At 41.7% G+C, this 21,872-nt stretch overlaps 1 long non-coding RNA gene across 1 annotated transcript; it reads left to right on the forward strand.

Annotated features, from left to right (window-relative positions):
* Positions 1–1,907: 1,907 nt before the first annotated feature.
* Positions 1,908–12,550, forward strand: LOC115460205. The gene is made up of 3 exons (XR_003940409.1): positions 1,908–1,917; positions 10,834–10,837; positions 12,463–12,550. It is a non-coding gene; the product is annotated as an uncharacterized LOC115460205 (long non-coding RNA).
* The last annotated feature ends 9,322 nt before the right edge of the window (positions 12,551–21,872 follow it).

Below are 21,872 nucleotides of genomic sequence, written 5' to 3' on the forward strand. Positions count from 1 at the left end.
TTCCGGTGAAGGGGCGGGGAAACCTGTATTATCAAAACAAGATGGGCATCCATCTTTCGTTTCGAAAATAAGATCGGGGATGCCCAAATCTCAACATTTAGGTCAACCTTAGAGATGGTCGTCCTTAGAGATGGTCGTCCCCGGTTTTCGGCGATAATGGAAACCGAGGATGCCCATCTCAGAAACGACCAAATCCAAGCCATTTGGTGGTGAGAGGAGCCAGCATTCGTAGTGCACTGGTCCCCCTCACATGCCAGGACACCAATCAGGCACCCTAGGGGGCACTGCAGTGGACTTCAGAAAAAGCTCCCAGATGCATAGCTCCCTTACCTTGTGTGCTGAGACCCCCAACCCCCCCAAGCCTCACTCCCCACAACTGTACACCACTACCATAGCCCTTAGGGATGAAAGAGGCACCTACATGTGGGTACAGTGGGTTTGTAGTGGGTTTTAGAGGGCTCAAATTTACCACCACAAGTTTAACAGGTAGGGGGGGATGGGCCTGGGTCCGCCTGCCTGAAGTGCACTGTAGTACCCACTAAAACTGCTCCAGGGAACCACATATTGCTGTCATGGAGCTGGGTATGATATCTGAGGCTGGCATAGAGGCTGGAAAAAATATTTAAAAAATTTTCTTTTAGGGTGGGAGGGGGTTAGTGACCACTGGGAGAGTAGGGGGAGGTCATCCTCAATTCCCTCCGGTGGTCATCTGGTCATTTAGGGCACATTTTTGTGGCTTGGTCGTAAAAACAAAAGACCAAGTAAAGTCATCCAAGTGTTCATCAGGGACGCCCTTCTTTTATCTATTATCGGCCAAGGACGCCCATGTGTTAAGAATGCCCCAGTCCCGCCTTCGCTATGCTTCCAACACACCCCCGTGAACTTTGGTTGTCCCCATGATGGAAAGCAGTTGAGAACGTCCAAAATCGGCTTTCGATTATGCCGATTTGGGCGACCCTGGGAGAAGGACGCGATTTGTGTCGAAAGATGGGCGCCCTTCTCTTTCGAAAATAAGCCTGTTAGTACTCCAAATAAAACTTCATCTGAGACTTAAATAGAGGTACTATCATCTCCTTTTCCTTGTGTGCCAGTCCTCTCACTATGCACTCAAGCATTTTTCTGGCTTTTGTTGTGACCTTTTCTATCTGTTTGGTGACCTTAAGATCATTACACACAATCAAATCCAGATCTTTCTCTTATTTGTCTGCTATAAGGTACATTTCCCTGGGGTTTTCCAGTCCAAATCCATGACCTTGCACTGTTTAGCATTAAATGATATTTTCCATAATCTAAACCATTCCTCAAGCTTAATTGTATCCCTCATCATGTTTTCCCCACTTTCAAAGGTACTTTGTTGCAGATTTTGGTATTAGCTGCAAAAAGGCAACATTTTCCAAATAGCTGTTTTTTTTAAATATTACTTCCAAAAATGTTGAAAACTACAGGACCAAGGACTGATCACTATGGTACAACACTGTTAATGCCTCCTTCCTCAGAGTGAGCTCCATTTACCAATATCCTCTGCTGGTTTCCATTCAAACAGTTCCTAACCCAGTCATTCACTTTAGGGCCTATATCAAGGGCATTAAATTTATTTATAAGTCACTAACATAAGTACATAAGTATTGCCATACTGGGACAGACCAAAGGTCCATCAAACCCAACATCTTGTTTTCAAAAGTGGCAAATCCAGGTCACAAAAACCTGGCAAGACCATGTGCAAAGGTTTGCTGAAATCTAAGAATTTCACATCTAGTGCTCTCCCCAATCCCTCTGATTATCTGTTTGAACAGATTTCTCTGACAAGATTTAGCTCTGGTAAAACTATGAGATCCTATAATCCATTTGGTTTCAGAAACTTTGTTTTAGCTGCAATTCAATTAATTTACTCATCACTGAGTTTACACAAACTGGCCTGTAGTTCCTAGCCTCCTCCTTACTTCTACTTTTCCAAAGATGTACCATATCGTCTTGTCTCCAATCCTTTGGGACCATTCCTGGTTCTAAGTAAGCATTGAAAAGGTCAAGAGTGAGGCTGTCAGAATTTTCTTAAGTTCTTTAAATAACATTAGATGTACTTTTACTTTGCCAGCTCCTGACAAACACAATCTTCTGAAAATCATTTGAGACCTACCTCACTTTCATTCTTCTTTGTGTCCATTTTCTGCAACCCTACTCCTTGGTCTTCTTCGGTGAACACTGAGCAGAGATATTTGTTAATCAAATCTACATTTTCCTCAGCTGTGTTTAGGTACTCCTTCCTTTCAAATTGAGTCTCATAATGCTGCTTTAGCACTTCATCCTGTCACTAGAATGTCTAAAACAGTGTTCGTGCACATTAGCTATCTTCTCTTATTTGCTTCTTCATTTTCCCGACTTCTTTCCAGGCTGCTCTTACTTTTGTAGACACTGGGGTTCTTTTACTAAGATGCACTGAAAAATGGCCTGTGATAGTGTAGGCACAGGTTTTGGGCGCGAGCAGAATCATTTTTCAATGCATCTGTAAAAAAGGCCTTTTTTAAATTTTTGCCAAAAATGGACATGCGGCAAAATGACAATTGTCTCGCATCCATTTTGGGTCTGAGCCCTTACCACCAGCCATTGACCTAGTGGTAAAGTCTCACGCGATAACCGGGCAGTAATGACCTACGCGTGCCAAATGCCACTTGGCGCGTGTCTGATACATGCGGCAGAAAAAAATTTTCCCTGCGCATATTGGACGTGCGGCAAAAATGAAATTACCACTAGAGCCACATGGTAGCCATGTGGTAACTTCATTTTGGTGCATGTTGGGTGCACATAGACGCTTATGCGGCTTGGTAAAAGGGCCCCATTGTTTCCTATCTTTCTCTCATATATTATATTAACTTTTTCCCTTACCTTTTCAGCCACTTCTTTTGAAAATCATAGCAGTCTTTTTTCCTTTTACTTTTATTTACTTTCCTAACAGATAGGCTTGTTGACTTTACATTAGATCCTTTCCATTTTCCCCACTGTTTTTTTTCTACTTCCACTAGATGCCCCCATCCAACTAATGACTTCATTACATTTAACCCTTTTGCTTTTGAATGAACATCACCACCAGGGTCCTGATATTGAATCTTACCATCTGCTCAACACTAGATTCCTACTACAAATAAAACTACAAAGAGAAGTACAATGTATACATTCACTCCAACAGCCACAGAATAGACAAATGGATTGGGAGCAGGAAAAAAGATGGGCTACAAGACACATCACTCAGAAATCTCTAATCAGCTCTATATCTTCCTTAAGTAGTGCCAGATGCTCTCCTTACTATATGCACAGTACTGACAACGCTATCCCAAAGTATACATGGATCAATATTCAACTTCAATTTTATTTGATACATTGCACATCTATTGTAAATACAGACCTAAGTGGTTTACAAAAGTATTAAAAGCAACGGAAAGGGAATAATTACATAAAGTATGCATCATGTTTAACCAGTGGGTATGCACATGGGAGGAGTATGGGCAGATTATGGGCAGAACACACAAGTACATGCACAAGTTGTATTTGTGTAGTTAAATTTTCAAGCCAAATGTACAATAAAAGGTTTAAGACAAGACAAGCTTACTCTTTCACATAGCAACATAGCTCATCCGTAGCCCTTTTATATGAAGTATTGCTCTTGTTTTCTACTACTACTACTTATCATTTCTATAACGCTACTAGATGTACACAGCACTGTACACTTGAACATGACGAGACAGTCCCTGCTCGACAGAGCTTACAATCTAATTAGGCCGGACAAACAGGACAAATAAAAGATAAGGAAATTACTAAGGTGGGAATGATAAAATGAACAAATGAGTAAAGGTTAGGAGTTAAAAGCAGCATAAAAAGGTGGACTTTTAGCCTAGATTTGAAGATGGCCAGAGATGGAGTTTTCCTACAGGTTACACAAGATTTGATATTAAAATTTGCAATAAGAAATTTTAATGTATATTAATTGCCACAAAACCCATGTCTTTATAGATGTTGTGGTGCTATCACAACGTTAACTCATGCAACCTACTATAAAGCAAGTACACACAAAAGTTTTCTTTAAACTACTCTTGCAGAATATGTAGACTTGCTTCTTTGTTTTAATTTTACCACACAACGACATAAGGTCATTTACTTGAGATGAATGACCAAATTTATTTCAATTTAGTACCTAAATCCCTCAGCATCAAATTTATGATGTAATGAAAAATCTGCCAAGAAGATTGTGCCTGGCACAGAATCTGTGCCTGATTTAAGTAAGAAATGGTTGCTCTCTAGCAACTGTCAGTGCTGCACTTCAGCAATTGGTTACTAAAGTCACTGTTATTGAGTATTGCAATGATTTCAGCTTTCTCTCTCAGATCCTATATATAGCACACGAGTAACACACATAAATTTGTGCTCATGACAAAATTTACATGTGCTACTCAATTAATGAGCCTATGTCATGTCCCCTACCTCAACACAAGTGGCGTCCTTGGGCTGCACAGGGTCCTGTTGACACGTACACTTGACCGGCACAGCCCTGAGCCATGTGTGTGTAGTTCTTCTCTGGCTGCAGGCTCCTTGATTGCTTTGCTTCCACCCTCCTGGGTCTGCTCTTCCTCTGCCTGGCTTCCCTTGCTTCTCTCCTATTGGTCTTCCGGTTCCTCCTTCCCCTGCTTTTGTCCTATGGCTGTGCCCCTTCTCCCTGCTGATGTCAGACGCCAGCACTTTATCAGCTGAGCTCTCCCTGGACAACAACGACAAAGAGAGTCCAATAAGCTCATTTTCAAAGCACTTAGCCTCCCAAAGTTCCATAGAAACCTATGGAACTTAGCCTCCCAAAGTGCTTTGAAAATATGCCTCTTTAAATCTCCCGTAAAAAACACCAAAAAACAACAAGAACAGAAGATGTACAGAAAGACCAAACTAAAATCACAGGTGTAAAAAAAGCCAAATTCCTTTATTAAGACCCTACACAGTCGGTTCTTATCATTTAAGCATGGTTGTATTCATAATTGTATATTAATATTTAAAATATTATCAATGCATGCCAATTTGTCGGCATAACAATGTAATGTTATTGCCTTGGTTATGTATTTTTTGAGTGCATTTTTTTTAGTGTATTATTACCTTTTTTCAACCCCAGCTTTCACAAGATAATTTACATTTTTTGTGCATATATATGTCTTAAACTTCTACCATTACTATTGCATATTGTCTTTGTAGGTTCAACACTTTTATTGGTATAAGTTTTATTGCGGTTTAGTTTAATATTTTATCCTTCTTATTTTTATTTTTAAACATACATATTTGTGTATTTATGATGTATGCATAAAAATTTTTATCTTACTTTTATATATTATGTTTTGTATCAAGCATGATATATGTTTTTATGATATATGTATTGTATTTTTGTTTTGTTTTAGACCCCTGAAGAAGAGCTCTCCCTGGACTCCATGCTTCGGCTTCTACTTTGGTAGGTGTTACTTGCTCAGTAGTGTGCTTCTCCTCTACTTTGTTCTTCGTTGCTGACTCTACCTATACCTGGATTACTCTTGTGTCTGCTGCCTGCCTCCTAACCTTGCCTGTATCTGGATTACTCTCTTTACCTGCTGCCTGCCTACTGACCTTGCCTATACCTGGATCACTCTCTTTACCTGCTGCCTGTCTGGCCATCACATTCATCACCCCGCTTCCTGCTCCATCTCGTAAGCCCTGCAGGCCGCCCACACCTAGGGGCTCAACCTCTGGGGAATGGCGGTCAGCGCAGGTGAAACCCAGGGTTGTCTGGCCGCCAAGCAGAACCTGGTCCGAGTACCAGGCTCGGCAGCGCTCTACTTGGTACAAGAACTCACAGGTCTGACAGCCTATTAGCATTGATAATGGGCCCATAATGCCCAATTATCAACACTAATTGGCAATAATTGGAATTTAAGTGTGCTTCCTTTTAGATGTATTCTAAAAAGAGGCACATGTAAGTTTCTGAGATCATGGCTAAAAAGGGGGTGCAGCAATGGGAGGAGTGTGGGTGTGTTGAGGCAATCAATCAAATATACACACATGCTTATAGAATTCGGGGGAACACACCTAGATTTAGGCACCTAAATCTAGGTTCATCCACCCAAACTATGCACTATTCTATAAACTGCATCTGAATGTAGACGCAGCTTACAGAATACTGGTAGGCATGTAAAATAGATGCACCTCGATTTTAGACACCACTTATAGAATCTCGCCCTTAACGCATGGTTCAAGTGTGAAAACAAGCTAATGCACAACTGCATTAAAGCATTTTGCAGCAGTTTGCATATCACTGTGCATTAATGAATTTCTCTTTAGGGGATGTGTCATGGGCAGGAAAAGGCCACGGAAACATTATCCATGCGCATTATACTTACCATGTGCTAACTCACTAACACACAGTTAAACTGGGATCACTTACGGGGGAATTCTATATATGGTGCCTAACATTAGGTGCTACTTCCATTCTGAGTTTTCCAATGCGGAAAAGCATTTTAATGGATTCAGTGCACTGAAACAGGGCAGCAATGGCAGACCTGTAGAAAAAAAACACTTATGCTCCCATTTATTTATAGATTTGTGCTTGTTTCCGCGCAGATCTGCAAAGGGGGTGTAATGATGGGAAGGACATGGGCAGGTCTAGGGCCAGCCCAAGGCAAGATGCCACCTGGGGTGGAGTTAAGATGCCACCCCCCCATTCCGAGGTGCCTCCCCTTCCCGAGCAGAGATGCTGCCCCCCCTTCCTACCTCCAGCCCATTCGTGGCATTGTTTTATCATGTTCTAAACTCGGCAGCGGTAGTGATTCCCATATGTTGCCCTGCTGCCGGCACCCGCCTCTTCCCTTTACTGCGGCTGCCTGAGCCTCTGACAAAACAGGAAGTTACATCAGAGAGGCGACAGCAAAAAAGGGAAGGGGTGGGTGCTGGCAGCAGGGCAGTATATGGGACTCACTCCCACTGCTGGGTTTGGAATGTGACGAAACAGGTAAATGCCGCAAAGGGGGAGATGCCACTCCATGAAGAGTGGAGAGATGCTGTTCCTGAAGAGTGCCACCTGAGGCCCCCGCCTCAGGTGACCTAATGGTCGGGCCGCTCCTGGGCAGGTCAGGGGTGTTCACTTAAGATGTGTACAGTGTTATGGAATAGTGTGGATCCACACTCAACTTGTGCACCAAGATATACTCCTGGTCTCAGTTGATGTAACTCCTCATGCCTAAACTTAAGCACGGATCCCTGTGCAACACACTATTCTATACCCATCCCAGAACACCCTTGATAGAACACCGTTCAGCATTGATTTTTTTTCAGCACTGAATTTTGAGCGCCATTAGTGGCTATTAAATAGCAGGTGGTATGTACTCCCACATTGACTGTGAGAAGGTATAGCGCACGAATGGAAACATTGATGTATGACCTGAATAAAAGAAATGATATAAACTCCTCCACTAATCACTGCATTAGATTTTCAGATACTGTGTAGTAAAATCCTGCGTTAAGATGCATTAACCTCAATTTGTAACACACTTTAATAAACAGGCTACTTAATTTGTATAATAATCATTCTGAAACTGAGATTATGCACAGGCATAGAATTGGATTCGTTGAATTCTGGTGCTGCTAGCTTACAACACACCAGGCATAAATGATCATACTTGTAGAGCCCATGCTACTCCTTTACTTGTGAATTTGCCCAAGTTATTCTACATTCTGTTATTAATCCCTTCTGAATCATTTCCAGGCAGGATAGAAACAGCAAGGGAGCTGTCCTCCATCTCAAATGCTCTGTATCTGTATATCTTACTGACCAGGATAGAGTTCTACATTTCCTTTTGTGAAACCAAGAACTACATCATCAGCAGGGAAAGTAAACTGTTGTCATGTGGACACTGAGATTGATAAGATTTTCACTATTTCTCAATTATGTTCTAAATTGTTTTCTCTAATTTACCCAGATTTTTGCTTAGATTAGGTTAATTTATTGTATAAAAACTCATTGGAAGGACTCACCCTTGCTTATGGCTTCTCCAAAGGTGTTGTAGGTCATGAGCAAGGTGATAGACCTGGGCCATGAACCTTCTGGTTTTTACAAACTATTTTTAAATTAAACGTATGCTCCTAGCCCCATCATTGAGAACATTTGGGAGAATAAATGGGTAGTTTTGAGCAGATTTTCGAGTATGACTGTTTAAAACCACAGGTTCTGCTAATTTAGCTCTCCTTTATTTTGTGACATCATGGGGTATATTGAATCCCTCTTAAATTTAGGAAACATCTATTAGGATAAATCTCTGTTCTTTATCTTTTGCATCATACTATAGTATTTTGTAATCTACTACTACTACTACTTCTTATCATTTCTATAGCACTACTAGACGTACGCAGCGCTGTACACTTGAACATGAAGAGACGGTCCCTGCTCGACAGAGCTTACAATCTAATTAGGACAAACAGGACAAACAAGAGATAAGAATAAACTTCCTGAGCCTGTACATCTTGCTGCTTTAACCTTTTTTGGGGAGTTGGTAGAATATAAATAACATATCATATCATACAAATACATATAGAAGACTGTCCCTGCCAGAGCTCCACATAGCTTATAATTAATTTAAGACAAACATAGAGGGCAAAACAGACTGGGAATTTCATTAGTATTAGCTCAAGGACTTAGCTCACATACAAATACTGGCATGCATTTGTCAACTTAAAACTGTCCATCAAATTTAAAGCCCATTAGTGCACCAGGACCCACCCACCATACCACCTTAATGGTAGCATCAAAGAAAGAATATTATATAGTACAAAGAGCCAAATCTATAAAGTGCTTTTTTTCTAACAAAACGGTGTCAGTACTGATAGAGCTAACCTTATTTATTTATTTACTTATGACATTTATACCCCACATTTTCCCGCACAATTTCGAGTTCAATGTGGTTAAGCTAAAAAGAAGTCATTACAAAATATGAAACAAAATACATAAACACACTTATCAAAAAGGAAAGAATCATAAATGAATAAAGAATTCAATAATTAATCATAATAGTGAGAATGGAAGGGGGGAGATTAGGCACCAGGAACACTTGACAGAAATGTTTTGAAAAGGAAACTTATAAAAACCAAGTAATCATGTTGGGATCTTATATTTTTTGGCAAGGAATTCCAGCATTTAGTACCTTGGTATGAAAAAGTAGCTGAATATATAGATTTATAAGCTATGTTTTAAAGGTAGGACAATGAAGACACAGATAGCCTCTTGCACCAAAGACTGAACAGCGAGAAGGCAAAGTAACAAGGGACAACGTGTAGTCCAGGGCAATACCATACAAAATCTGAAATATGAGAGCACAGAGTTTGAATACAATCCTGGCCCTAATGGGAAGCCAATGCAAATGTATCAGCAAAGGAGTAGCCCTCTCCAAGCATGGTACATGCATGACAAATCTAGCCATAGTATTGTGGGCAGTTTGCGGTTTCCTTAAGTTACATTGTTTACACCCTGCATAGATAGCATTACAGTAATCCAATTGGTTCAAGACAAGAGTTTGGACAAGTAATTTGAAAATATCAATTGAAAAAAAGGGCCTAATGTGGTTCTGCTTCCAAAGTAATTTCAAAGATTTAGTAACCACAGGGGACACCTGAGATTCAAAGGTTAATTGCTGATCAATAACCCCTAAAATATTTAGAGTGGACTCCCAAGAATAAGAAATACAGGGAGTCTTTTACTAAACATTAGCTTAAGTCATGTGTAGCATGGTCCATAGGAATAAAATGGGCCCTGCTGCAGATTTGCTGCAGGGATCATTGTGAAACAGATTAATTATTACCAAAATTTTAGCCTTCTCCCAATTTTAACCTGAATTCAGAAGCCCAGGATTCCATTAAATCAAGGCCAATTTTAATCCTATATAGAATTCCCTTTGGTTGCGGGGTGACTTTCCATGGTTCTACCCCTATAGTAGCTACACCCCCACAGTAGTCTCATCCTTGTCACTAGCCATGCAACATATAAAACGCAGCTTTGCAAATATTACACCATTCAGAATTCCAGCTCATCTCTGATTGGGAAAATAGAACAAACAGGATTATCTACACAGAAACTACATATCAGCAGAATAACTCACCATGGTCACATATACGCAGAACATGGATATCACACGGCCTTAAAACACCAATGTATACTGGCAGGAAAATCACAAGAAGTGCCACTCACTGTGCAGCTGGGACCCAACTAATGCTATAAAAAGGAAAACTACCTGATGGATTTGGGTAATTGAGGGACAGGCTGAGTCAGTTCCTGTTTTATCTTCATTGCAGGCAGTAGGAGTAAAACCAGGACTAATTCAAATTGTCTCTGATGATCTGGAACTGTCTGGTAGTTCATAAGCTTTTTCAGATTCAAAAATTATAGAAGCAGTTACAGCTGAAAGCAAGGAAATTGTTATGGGCTGCAGGGTTGCCCAGTCCAAATAGGTTGATGAAATCTTTCAAAGACATAACACATGTTTGTAGCCTATTGAGAAGAGACTGGAAGCAGTGGCGTTCCTAGGGGGGCTGACACCCAGGGCAGATCGCCGATGCACCCCCCCCCCCTGGGTGCAGCGCCCCCCCCCCCCCCGGATGCAGCGTGACCCCCCCATGGCGAAAGGACACCCCCCCCGTGAAGGAACCCCCGCCCGGGTGCACGCCGCTGGAGGGGTGCCGCGCGCACTTGTCCGTCGTTCGTTCCATGCTTCCTCTGCCCCGGAACAGGAACCTGTTCCGGGGCAGAGGGAGCATGGAACGAACGACGGACAGGCATGCGCGGCACCCCCCCAGCAGTGTGCATCCGGGGCGGACCGCCCCTGCCACCCCCCCCCCTAGGAACGCCACTGACTAGAAGTGCCACCTTTAAAAAAAAAAAAAAAGATCCCCAATACCATTTTAAAGAAGTGTAGTAATGCATGCATGCAGCCAGAATGACTGCCTTTCAGTCTAAAGTTCATTGGTTCAAGGCTGGCTTTTGCATGAGTGGTAAAAAAAAAAAAAAGAGATTCCTTGAGTGAGATATCAAGTTGGATGGGTGGGATGGTTAAACAAATCTGCCTAAAGGGTAAACCATACAACAAATTATGAATTAATCTAAATTTGCCTGGCTTTTTCTTTGGAATTCTACTGACTGTCATGGCTCCGCTGTGCCCCCGAGTCCCGACTCACCTTGTTTTTTGGTGGTCAGGTGCCCAGATGTCTTCAGCCCACTGGCATTCCGTCCTGCCGCGTTGACCTGCCGGCACGGTGGTCTCCAGTGGCCCTGTGGCCTGTAGCTCCATTCCCGGTGGTGCACCGGTGGACGCCGGCCTTCCTAGGTACGTGCAGGCATGCAGGATGTGCTTTTAAAGACACTGCTTCTTGGACTCCTGAACGCCAACAGCTGATATTTCTGGGTCTGGGGATATTTAAGGAAGCTTATACAAAAGATATAAATATGCAGTGAATACTAGTGTAAAATTCTGGTAAATCAATACTAACAATAAGGTACACTAATTAATACCAAGTTTAAAGCAAGGTAATAATTTAGTTAAAGGAGAAGGAGACCTCAGAAATCAATCGGATAACAATCCTTGGTTACAAATGGCTAAAATATAAGCCAGTATTTTGTTTCTATCATCGGGCTCAAAAGCTTCTTTATTTTGTTTGTGTATTTCTGAGCAAAAACCTGGTGTATTGCCACCCTTATACTGTAAAGGAGGAACATCAAAAAGGATCCTAAAACCAAACTTAAAACTTTCAAATGTGATTTTGAAAAGAAGAATGCACTGAAGGTAAAAACACATTGAAAACCTTTTTAGATATATTAGAAGGAAGAAGCTGGTAAAAGGATCAGTTGGACCACTAGATGACCGAGGCATTAAAGGAGCACTCAGTGAAGACAAGGACATAGCGCATAGACTAAATGAATTCTTTGCTTTAGTCTTCACCAAGGAAGATATGGAGGAGATATCAGTGCCAGAAGTGGTGATGAGTCAGATAAAGGTGAGCCGGTCGATATTGTGTATCTGGATTTTCAAAAGGTATTTGACAAAGTACCTCATGAAAGACTCCAGAGGAAATTAGAGAGTTATAGGATAGGAGGTAGTGTTATATTGTGAATTAAGAACAGGTTAAAAGATAGAAAAGAGAGAATAGGATTAAATAGGCAGTATTCTCGATGGAGGAGGATAGATAGTGGGGTTCTGTGATCTGTGCTAGGACTGCTGCTTTTTAACATATTTATAAATGATCTAGAGATGGGTATAACTAGTGAGGTAATTACATTTGCTGATGGCACAAAGTTATTCAAATTTGTTAAAATTGCATCCAAATGGCAGATGAGATTTAGGACTAAATTCTAAATTCTATAAATGACACCTAAAAAATCAGCACAAAAACAAATTGAGCTTAGCACTAATCTATAAATATTGCTTAAAGTTAGATGCTGTTTATAGAAGAGCATTTAGCAGCAGGAACCATGACTACATTTAGGTGTAACCATTTACACCAATGAAACCTGGGTATAAACCCCCACGTCCAAATGAGGTGCAGATCTCCTTTATCGTACGACTGGTAGCGCTATATAAGTGATTTATAGTAGTAGTAGATTAAAGGAATCCCCCGATGCGCCCATGACTCTCCCATCACTGCGCTCCCTTTTTGGAACAGTGCCTAATTTTTATGCATGGATCTCAGTGCTTAAATTTACATGTGTAATTTCTAATTGAAATGTTAATTAGCAAATTATTTAATTAAATTGTGTGCACAAATTAGGCACATGCCTAAATTTGCACATTCAACTTTTAGTGACTTTTATAGAATTCAGGGGTTAATGTGAGGAAGTGCAAAGTGATGCATGTGGGACAGAGGAACCCAAACTACTAATGCAAGGTTCCACATTAGGAGTCACCGCCCAGGAAAAAGACCTAGGTGTCATCATTGATGATACGTTGAAACTCTCTGCTCACTGTGCAGCGGTGACTAAGAAAGCAAATAGAATGTTAGGAATTATTAGGAAGTGAATGGAAAGCAAGAATGAGAATGTTATAATGCCTTTGTTATTGCTCCATGGTGCGATCACACCTCGAATACTGAGTACAATTCTGGTCACCGCATCTCAAAAAAGACATGGAGGGGCATAATCAAACGAAAATGTCTATCTCCATGGGCGTTTATCTCCGAGAACGGGTCCGTGAAGGGGCGGACCGAACCGTATTTTCGAAAAAAATAGACGTCCATGTTTTATTCGACAATTTGTGAGCTGGGCGTTTTTGTTTTTCAGCGATAATGAAAAATGAAAGCGCCCAGCTCAAAAACTAATAAATCCAAGGCATTTGTTCATGGGAGGGGCCAGGATTCGTAGTGCACTGGTCCCCCTCACATGCCAGGACACCAACCGGGCACCCTAGGGGGCACTTTTACAAAAACAAAAAAAAAGGTAAAAGAGCTCCCAGGTGCATAGCACCCTTCCCTTGTGTGTTGAGCCCCCAAAATCCCCCTCAAAACCCACTGCCCACAAATCTACACCATTACTATAGCCCTAAGGGGTGAAGGGGGGCACCTACATGTGGGTACAGTGGGTTTGGGGGGGTTGGACGACTAAGCATTAAGCAGCACAATTGTAACAGGTGGGGGGGGGATGGGCCTGAGCCCACCTGCCTGAAGTCCACTGCACCCCCTAACAACTGCTCCAGGGACCTGCATACTGCTGCCAAGGAGGTGGGTATGAAATTTGAGGGTGAAAATAAAAAGTTGTGAAACATCATTTTTTGTGGTGGGAGGGGGTTAGTGACCACTGGGGGAGTCAGGGGAGGTCATCCCTGATGCCCTCTGGTGGTAATCTGGTCATTTAGGGCACTTTTTGGGGCCTTATTCATGAAAAAACAGGGTCCAGGAAAAGTGCCCTAAATTCTAGCTACAAACGCATATTTTTTTTCCATTATCGGCGAAAGGCGCCCATCTCTGTTCGGGTGATAACCATGCCCCAGTCCCGCCTTCACCACGCCTCCGACACGCCCCCGTCAACTTTGTATGCTTCCGCGATGGAGTGCAGTTGAAAACGTCCAAGTTCGGCTTTCGATTATACCGTGTTATTCATTTTTGTGAGATAAAAGTCCATCTCCCGATTTAGGTCGGAACTTGGGCGTTTTTCTCGTTCGATTATAAGCAGGATAGTGGAATTAGAAAAGGTACAGAGAAGGTTGATGAAAATGATAAAGGGGATGGGATGACTTCATACCCTTATACATGCTTTTTTGGTTTCATGGTTAGACTACTGTAATGTGGTTTATTAGGTATTTCTGGTTTTCTTCTCCTTTGTCTTCAAGCTCTTCAAAATTCTGCAGCTCGTTTACTTCTCAGAGCCCAGGAATTCGATCCTGTTACACCACTTCTTGCATCCCTTCACTGGCTTCTGATTTTATATCATCCACAGTGCAAAATTCTTTGTTTAGCTCATAAAGCTTTTCAAACAGGTTCTCAATCCTATTTATTGTCCCTGACTATGCTCCCGATTGTGCTCTTAGGTCCCTTGATGAAAATCTTGTTTTACCTTCACCGTGATCAGCTCATTATGAGTCTACTTCGTCTTCTGTGTTCTTATTTTTGGCTCCATGTCTCTGAAATGGTCTACCATCTAATATTAGAGGTGAACCTTCATTTGCTACATTTAAGACCCTTCTTAAAACTCATTTCTACCATCAGGCCTTTGGCCATGACCCTGTTGTTGTTTAAGCCATGAGTTTGGTGTCCTGTGTGTATGGTCTCCAGTACTTTAGTGTCCCCCTCCCTCTTCTCCCTTGGTATGTTTGGTTCTATCCTATTGAATAATAGGCACTCCAGGAGTGTAAGATAAGATCTTATTCTATAATGGAGGCACCCAAGGAGTATATGATAAGATCCTATTCTATAATGGAGGCACCCCAAGAGTATATGTTTAGGTTCCATTCTATAAGGAAGGCATTCCAGGAGTGCATGATAACATGCTATTCTCTAATGGTGGTACTCCGGGAGTATATGTTAAGATCTTATTCTATAAAGGAGGCGCCCTGAGAGTGCATGATAGGATTCTATTCTATAATGGAACCTCAATGCCTCAGTTCATTGTGGAATGCTAATGTAACCCCGTTTCAATGCATTTAACATTTAGATGCCCGCAGTTATTCTGTAAACTACATATGTAAGTGGGAGCCCCACCCATCTTTAGTGTCTCCTTGCAAATATAGACTATGCATGATAGGTGCTTATTAACAGACTAATGCTTAGGTGGAATATTTATAGAGGAGACCAGCCTTTAGAGAATCATGGGACAGGGAGCAAGTTGCTTTGCTGAGACAAATGTGCAACATTTCTAATCTGTTATTTCAAACTGCAATGAACACTGGTGCAGTGGCACAAGCTCTTCTATGCTGAATTCAAAAATTCAGGCAGGGGTTCTCCTAGAAAATGCTGCCATGTTTTCTTGGAATGATGTAATGGATATGTCCCAAATTTTTGAGAACTGAATAGATATCAGTGTGACAGAACAGTATGTTTTAAGCCTGTAAAACTGCCTTAATTAATTCTCTAGGTTGGCCAACAGGTGATGCATTTTATGTTTTAAGCTGTTACAAAAAACTGCCCTTTCCTTCTTTAGCAACCCTTTTACTAAGCCATGTAGGTGCATACATGTTGGTCAATTTTGAACTACTGCCCAGCTACCGCGTGACCCGGGTGGTATTTTCATTTTTTACGCACGTACACTAAGTGCACCAGACATTTTCCGGCACGTGGCGCTAACTGGGTGGTAATCGGCATTTTATGCGCATAGATCATTACTGCCTGTCACGATTGCCTCTTTTAACTCACCTTATTCTGTTGGTCAGCTCATGAGCTGGCTTCTATCTGCATTGTGTTTGTCCTGTGTGTTCCAAGCCTCACTTTGGTGTTCAGAGTGTAGGGTTTCTACTTCCTGTGTGTTCCAAGCCTCACTTCGGTGTTCAGTGTATATTTCCTGTTTCTGTCCTGTAAGGTTTCCACTTCCTCTGTGTTTCAAGCCTCACTTTAGGTTCTGTGTATTTCCTGTCTCTGTCCTGTTATAAGGAAGTGGTTCACTTTCATTCAGGGCCTTTGCAATACCAAAGGTCCCCAGGTTAGTCTGTGTGCTTGTGTGCACTTCTGCCTAGATCCCTGTTGCTTTGTTCATAGCCTGTCTACCCGTGGGCACTTCTGTTTCTGTTCTTCTCTGTTTGTTTGCTTTGTGTCCAGCCTAGTCTGCCTTGCTTGTTCTAGTCCCTTCTACCTTAGCTTCAGCCTTAGTTCTGTTGTTTGTGGGGGGCAGCTTTGTATCCTACTTGTCTCTGCCCTGTTTGTCTTCAGCTCCAGTTAGCTTTGTTCCCTTCCTGCTTGTCTCTGCCTTGCAAGCCTTCAGCTTTGGTTCTGTCCCTGCTTGTCTGTCTTTACCCTGGTAGCCTTTAGCTCTAGTCCCCTTCCTGCTTGTCTCTGCCTTGCAAGCCTTCAGCTTTGATTCTGTCCCTGCTTGTCTGTCTTTACACTGGTAGTCTTTAACTCCTATCCCCTACCTGCTTGTCTCTGCCCTGTTTGTAGCTAAGCTTGTTCCTGAATCCAATTCCAGTCCAGCCAAGCCAAGTCCATTCCAGCATTTGGTTCCAGCCCAGTCAAGCCAAGCTTGTTCCAGTATCCGGTTCCAGTCCAATCAAGCAAAGTCCGTTCCAGCATTTGGTTCCAGCCCAGTCAAGCCAAGCTTGTTCCAGTATCTGATTCTAGCCAAGCCTAGTGCATCCTGAATCCTGCCCAGTTTTGCTTGGGGGGTTTTGCCTCCTGCTGCCGCTCGACGACAGTAGGCCAAGGGCTCACATTGTTCCAGAGTCCGTACCTGGTTGTTCAAAGCCTGGGATTGTGACACTGCCAAGTTAACACATGAGAATTTACCACTAGATCAATGGGTGGCGGTAAGGTCTCAGGGTCAAAGTGGACACGCGCCAATTTTTATTTTGCTGCATGCCCATTTTCGGCCAAAAAAAGGCCTTTTTTGCAGGCACGCTAAAAAATGGACCTGCACAGGCCATTTTTTGGTGCACCTTAGTAAAAGAACCCCTTGGTTAGCACAGATAAAGGAAATGCCTGCAGTGATGTAACAGGCTATTTTTAAAAAAACTTGCTGTTCTAGGCTCTGATTGGCCCAGGAGCTCAATTTCATTTGGATTTTGTTGACTTTTTCCCAAGTTTTAGCCAGGGAGAAAAGAGAGACAGATCTCTTTGTTGAGGCTCGGTGAACAGTTATATGTCCTGATCTTCCCAGGTACTTTTTAGAAAGTAAACAAATATTTAGAAAGTTTTATAATTGATGCATTTTTCAGTTACCTGTTATTGTTTGATGATTGCAATTTTTTGTTCATTGTTCAATATTTTTATGACAATAAACACTATTCAGTTTATTGCCTCTGCTGTTTGGACTGATAAAGAATCCTGGTGGTTTGTGTGTTGGGTCTGTGAGTAATTTCTGGAAACTGTAGAATCACTGGGAGTGTGGTCCCAGTAACCTAGAAATCACTGGGGATAATTTGAGAGCAGGAGACTTGCTCAAAGGCAGTTGTGACCCAGTCAGTGGGAGGAGGGTGCTAGTGTAGAGCACAAGCAGCAGGTGCAGGTGGACCTGATCTGTGCAGGGGATAGACCCTCTATGTGGCCACGGGGTACCCCATGCAGGTGGCTAGGCATTTTGTGACAATCAGGAATTGTTATTCTTAGTTAATGGAGTTATTCCTTTGTTTATTGCTTCCCTGTATCTATTTTCCATACAAGTTTAATGTACTTGTTTTGATTTGTTTCTGAAATTAAGAAAAATAAAATGAAAAGCAAACAAGAAAATGCTGTCATGTTGGAATCAGCAACAGTGATATAGTAAGTATATTAAGTTTTAATAACTAATTAAATATAAACATAAACATATCAGCAGCTGTGCATTATGATGATTCAACAGTCTACAAAAAAGATAGCTGCCTCAATAATGTTCCAGAGAGGCCACTAAACATCAGATACTGCATCAAAAGCCAGACTGTGGCCCTATCATTTAAGGGCCTTCTACTCTTTGAGGAAAAGCTCTAGAAGTTAGGAATTTTGTAGAGTAGAAACCACACCATCTGCCAGAGGGAAAGGGTTTAAAAAGTGAATGATAGGAATTCCCAAGCCTATGAGCATGGCAATTCTCTCCCTCCCCCCCCCCCCCCCCCCCCAAAAAAAAAAAAAATTATGCAGCAGTGCAGGGACCAGCCCTTTTGAGGCATCAGAAGAAGCATTCAGGGGGCAACAGTGTGCCAGGAGAGGCTTCAAAATTATGAAGGGCCTTAGTTGTTCTTTTCTACTTCCCTTTTAAAAACATTTTCCTCCTTTTCCCTTTCCCAAATCTACAAATTGGAAAGTGGAAGCACTAGGATCAGCATCCCAAAAGACTGAAAAGCTGTGAATTGATGAATCAAGATTCATGTTCTTGGAATTTCTTCCGATTAGGATTCATCCTATGTAAACATGACAAAACAAAGGTTTTTGAATATTAATTGAAAACTTGAGTAATTAGTTGAAGTAATTGAAAACCCTCTGATTTTTCTGAGTTTTATTTGATCCTATAACATAATAATATATATAATGGGGTTTAGTACTGTAATTTGCTGTATTTGACTGATTGATTTGTCTACTGCTTCCTTTTTTGTTAGATTACATAAATATGTTGACAGTGTGGCAAATGTATTACATTGCAAATCACTGACCCATGACCATCTCCAATGAAATAATTGCAAATCAGCAATAAGGTCTTGTAGGGTTGTACCTATTTTTAATTAAGAGATAACATAATCTGCCAAGTGCCTGAACTGACAATATAAAATCAAGCAAAACTCTATAATACCCTACTGCACATCTTACAGCCCAAATACAGTGTTTGGTGCTTCCATATACTCAGCATGTCAAATTATGATAGTTCCTTAGTAAAACTTCATGTCTTGTAAAATGGATAATCCAGAAGATGAAAATCAGACTAGTAAGCAGGGATGTGCATTCATTTGAAACAGCATGGGTAATGTCAACCACATAACCCATGTTATTTCATGTTTTTGTGAAAGGAAAAGGAGTAGAAAAAAATATAAGATGTCATGATTTTTTGCTTGATAGGCAAACACAGTGGGGGTGGGGTGGTGGGGGGGGGGTGGCATGAAGGATGATGCAGAACAAACACTTCCAATGGACTAAAAAGTTCACATCAGATGCTTTATTCAAAGTAAAACAGACTCGACACGAATCGTGTTTTGGCCACAAAGACCTGCTTCAGGAGTCCCTATAAATTGAAGATATATAGCGTATAGCAAATCACAGAAGCAAAAATCCTCTGCAAAGTATACAAAAACGCAGAAGCGCTGTGGCACAAAGTCACAGCTGAATGCCATTGTGTAACAGCGCTTCTACGTTTTTGTATACTTTGCAGAGGATATTTGCTTCTGTGATTTGCTGTACGCTATATATCTTCAATTTACAGGGACTCCTGAAGCAGGTCTTTATGGCCAAAACACAATTCGTGTGGAGTCCATACTTTGACTAAAGCATCTGATGTGAACTTTTTAGTCCATTGGAAGTGTTCGTTCTGCATCATCATTCGTGTCACCCCCGCTGTGTTTTCCTATCTAGTGTGATTGTGCGGAGGAATCCTGTTCTTCTGTGGTCATGATTTTTTGCTTGTCAACAGTATGCACTCCTCTTAAAGAGTGCACACTTTTAAAAAGAGTACACACTTTACCAATAATGCGCGCACACGCAAATATTGTGTGCACTTTTGAGAAAGAGTGCACCCTCTTTGCAACTAATACATAGTCTTTCAGAAGAGTGTACTCTCTTTGCAAAAGGTGCATGCTCTTTCAAAAGAATGAACACCTTAATGACATTGCTCCTGTAATTTTTTTTTTGTTACATTTGTACCCCATGCTTTCCCACTCATGGCAGGCTCAATGCAGCAGGCAATGGAGGGTTAAGTGACTTGCCCAGAGTCATAAGGAGCTGCCTGTGCTGGGAATTGAACTCAGTTCCTCAGGACCAAAGTCCACCACCCTAACCACTAGGCCACTCCTCCCAATACTCCCCAAAAATGAACAGAATGAACAGTCTAGTAATTGGCATGCTAACCCATGGATTCTATGAATCATGTCCAAATTTCCGTATCCGACTTTGGGGCCCTTTTACTAAGCTGTGGTAAAAAGAGCCCTGCACCAGTAGCATGGGCCATTTTTGCCATTCGCTACAGCCCTTTTAACTGTAGTGGGTAAAAATGGCTGAAAATAGCCACAGCCATGAATAAGATTGCTCTTACTGTGTGGCCATGCAACGGGGAGCACTTATTGCCACCCACAGAGGTGACAATAAGGGCTCCTGCGCTAGCCTGGTGGTAACTGGGTAGCACGTGGTGCTGCCCGATTGCTGCCGAATTAGTGCCACACTAAAAAACATAGCCCTGTTTTCTGCAGCATGGGAAATGGCACGTGCTAGGACTGGAACTACAGTCAGCACCCGGGTTGGGCCGGCGGTAGCTCTGGATTAGCGTGTGGTAAGCCCACATTGGGCTTACCGCTGCTTTGTAAAAGGGCCCCTTTGTGCATACATCAGAGATGCGTACAAAATTAAATTGACAAGCTCAGAAACATAAAAATTGGGTGCTAACAGCCAATTATTGGTGCTAATTGGCAGTTGTAAATATTTGCGGATGCATTTCGTTATGTACTATTTAATAAAGCACAGTGCCTAACTTCAACTGCACATTTCTGAAAAGGGGGTGTGGCTAGGGGCATATCAGGGGTAGTCTAAAAAGTTGCATGCAGATTTACAAAATGTGCCTAAAGCATGCCTAAATTGGTTGGGAATGGGAATTGATATACCATCTTTCAGAGGTTTTTGCAACTACATTCAAAGTGGTTTACATATATTCAGATACTTATTTTTGTACCAGGGGCAATGGAGGGTTAACTGACTTGCCCAGAGTCACAAGGAACTGCAGTGGGAATTGAACTCAATTCCCCAGGATCAAAGTCCACTGCACTAACCACTAGGCTACTCCTGCACTCCAGCAGTTATGTCTACTTTTAGCAGCAGTAAGTATGGCACTCAAAAACTTAGGTGCTGGATTCACACTGAGCACTATTATATAGAGGGCACACTCCCTTTATAGGATAGCACTTACTGCCAGATTCTATATAGCATGCCTAGAGATCCACACCGAAATCCAAGCATATTCTATAATATCGCTCATAACTTAGTTGGCTTAACATACTAATCAGCATTGATAACAGCAGTTAACAAGCAATAATGAGCAATAATTGGCAATAATTAGAATTTACGCGCACAACTTCACTAACCATATTCTGTAATGAACTGCGACTACTACTACTACTACTACTACTACTATTTAGCATTTCTATAGCGCTACAAGGCATACGCAGCGCTGCACAAACATAGAAGAAAGACAGTCCCTGCTCAAAGAGCTTACAATCTAAATTCCAATGTGTGCCATTCAAAAAGGGCATGGCTATGGATAGAGAAAAGGGCATTCTGTGAGCGTTCCTGAATTTATGCGCATAGTTATAGAATATGGCCCAGTTCAAGTAAATCTATGCATCGGGATTTACACCACGTTTTCATTGGTATAAATGGAGGCATGTAGTTTTACATGCTAGCATTTCAACTAAGCGTATACGCTTATACAGAAATGTTTACCGTGTGGATTTTGTAGGCAAAAAGGTGCCTTATATAGAATCTGCTCAATTTTTTCAGCACCATTTCTTGAATTCCTTCCTAAATGACACAAAACAAATTTT

The sequence above is a fragment of the Microcaecilia unicolor genome, chromosome 1, assembly GCF_901765095.1.
Source record: "Microcaecilia unicolor chromosome 1, aMicUni1.1, whole genome shotgun sequence".
Lineage (NCBI taxonomy): Eukaryota > Metazoa > Chordata > Amphibia > Gymnophiona > Siphonopidae > Microcaecilia > Microcaecilia unicolor.